Source organism: Myotis brandtii, unplaced genomic scaffold, assembly GCF_000412655.1.
Source record: "Myotis brandtii unplaced genomic scaffold, ASM41265v1 scaffold497, whole genome shotgun sequence".
Taxonomy (NCBI): domain Eukaryota; kingdom Metazoa; phylum Chordata; class Mammalia; order Chiroptera; family Vespertilionidae; genus Myotis; species Myotis brandtii.
Window position 1 is genome coordinate 540,184 of NW_005368954.1, and position 2,795 is coordinate 542,978.

Genomic DNA, 2,795 nt, shown 5'->3' on the forward strand with positions numbered 1-2,795 from the left:
GGGTGGGGTCTCAGGGAATCAACAGGGTGGAGCAAGCAGCTATGGTTGATCCTCAGCCCTGCCCTAAGGGGCCCCGCGTTTCAGTGTCCCAGTAATCGCTGCAAGCACCCCCGAGAGAAAGCCGGCCTTTAGTTCCGAGTTCTGCCTGCTGCCAGACAGTCCAGTCTCTCCCTGTATGAGTCTGGGTCCCCAGAGACTCACCCAGAACTGGAGTTCAGAGCAGTCGGGGGCTTGTGACTCCCCTCAGATTCAAATAGACAGCCGCGTCCTCAGTCGCTAGCCCCTACTGCGTGAGCCTCCGTACCTCTGCACTTCTGCACCTCCTTTGAGTCTCAGTGTGCTTTTCTCTTTCCTTCTAGTTGTAGAATTTCCACTCAGCCAGCCTTCCTGTGGTTCTGGATGATGTCCGTTTTGTCTTTTAGTTGTATTTTTGAATTTGTTGTGGGAGGCAGTCATTTCTGGTGTTTACCTATGCCGCCATCTTGGTTTGGATCCAAAATATATATTTTTAAAATGACACAAGAAGTATTGATAAAGATATGGAGCTACTGGAGCTCCCATACATTGCTGGTAGAAAAGCAAAATGATACAGCCACTTTAGAAAACAGTTTGGTAGTTTCTTATAAACTCAAAAACATGCACTTACCATTTTACCTGATAATCTCACTGCTAGGTATTTTCCCCCAAAAAATAAAAATTTAACTTCACACTAAAAATCTATGCAAGAATATATGTAGTTACTTTACTCATAATGCCAGAAGCCAGAAACTATAGAAGTGCACTTAATTGGTTGATGGATAAACAGAACATGGTACATCTACTAGTATACAGTAAAATATTGGTCACCAATTACAAAGGAATGAAGTGGAGTGAATCATCTATAATAATAAAAGCATAATATGCTAATTAGACTGGACAGCCAAATGACCTTCCAGACGTCATTCCAGATGTCCTTCTGGATGAAGCCACAGCAGCAGGGGCCAAGGCAGAGGCAGTTAGGGGTGATCAGGCAGGCAGACAAGCAGTCAGGGGCAATCAGGCAGGCAGGCAGAAAGAGTGATTATGGGTGATCAGGCAGGCAGGCGAGTGGTTAGGGGTGATCAGTCAGGCAGGCCAAGGGGTTAGGGGCAATCAAGCAGGAAGGCAAAGTGGTTAGCGGTGATCAGGCAGGCAGGCCAAGGGGTTAGGGGCAATCAGGCAGATAGGTTTGCAATTAGGGGCAAGCAGGCAATCAGGCGAGTGGTTAGGGGCATTAGGCAGGCAGGCAGAGTGGTTAGGGGTGATCAGGCAGTCAGGCAGAGGTGGTTAGGATCAATCAGGCAGGCAGGAAAGTGGTTAAGGGTGATCAGGTAGGCAGAGGGGTTAGGGGCGATTAGGCAGGCAGGCAGGCAAGCAGTTAGGGGCGATCAGGTAGGCAGAACAGGGTTAGGGGCAATTAGGCATACAGGTGAGCAGTTAGGGTTGAGCAGGCAGGCATGCAGAATGGTTAGTGGCAATCAGGAAGACAGGTGAGCAATAAGGGGTGATCAGGCAGGCAGGCAAGGAGTTAAGGGTGATCAGATAGGCAGGCAGAGGTGGGTAGGGGTGATCAGCAGGCGAGCAAGTGGTTTGGGGCAATCAGGCAGGCAGGCCAGCAGTTAGGGGTCCTCAGGCAGGCAGGTGAGCACTTAGGAATGATCAGGCAGGCAGGAAGAGGGGTTAGGGGTGATGAGGCAGGCAGACAGAGTGGTTAGGGGTGATCAGGCAGGCAAATGAACAATTAAGGGTGATCAGGCAGCTCGGCAAATGGTTAAGGGTGATCAGGCAGGCAGGTGACGGTTAGATGTAATCAGGCAGGTAGGTGAGCAGTTAGGGGCAATCATGCAGGCAGGCAGAGTGCTTAGGGGCAATCAGGCAGGCAGGCAGAAAGAGTGATTATGGGTGATCAGGCAGGCAGGCGAGTGGTTAGGGGTGATCAGTCAGGCAGGCCAAGGGGTTAGGGGCAATCAAGCAGGAAGGCAAAGTGGTTAGCGGTGATCAGGCAGGCAGGCCAAGGGGTTAGGGGCAATCAGGCAGATAGGTTTGCAATTAGGGGCAAGCAGGCAATCAGGCGAGTGGTTAGGGGCATTAGGCAGGCAGGCAGAGTGGTTAGGGGTGATCAGGCAGTCAGGCAGAGGTGGTTAGGATCAATCAGGCAGGCAGGAAAGTGGTTAAGGGTGATCAGGTAGGCAGAGGGGTTAGGGGCGATTAGGCAGGCAGGCAGGCAAGCAGTTAGGGGCGATCAGGTAGGCAGAACAGGGTTAGGGGCAATTAGGCATACAGGTGAGCAGTTAGGGTTGAGCAGGCAGGCATGCAGAATGGTTAGTGGCAATCAGGAAGACAGGTGAGCAATAAGGGGTGATCAGGCAGGCAGGCAAGGAGTTAAGGGTGATCAGATAGGCAGGCAGAGGTGGGTAGGGGTGATCAGCAGGCGAGCAAGTGGTTTGGGGCAATCAGGCAGGCAGGCCAGCAGTTAGGGGTCCTCAGGCAGGCAGGTGAGCACTTAGGAATGATCAGGCAGGCAGGAAGAGGGGTTAGGGGTGATGAGGCAGGCAGACAGAGTGGTTAGGGGTGATCAGGCAGGCAAATGAACAATTAAGGGTGATCAGGCAGCTCGGCAAATGGTTAAGGGTGATCAGGCAGGCAGGTGACGGTTAGATGTAATCAGGCAGGTAGGTGAGCAGTTAGGGGCAATCATGCAGGCAGGCAGAGTGCTTAGGGGCAATCAGGCAGGCAGGCAGAAAGAGTGATTATGGGTGATCAGGCAGGCAGGCGAG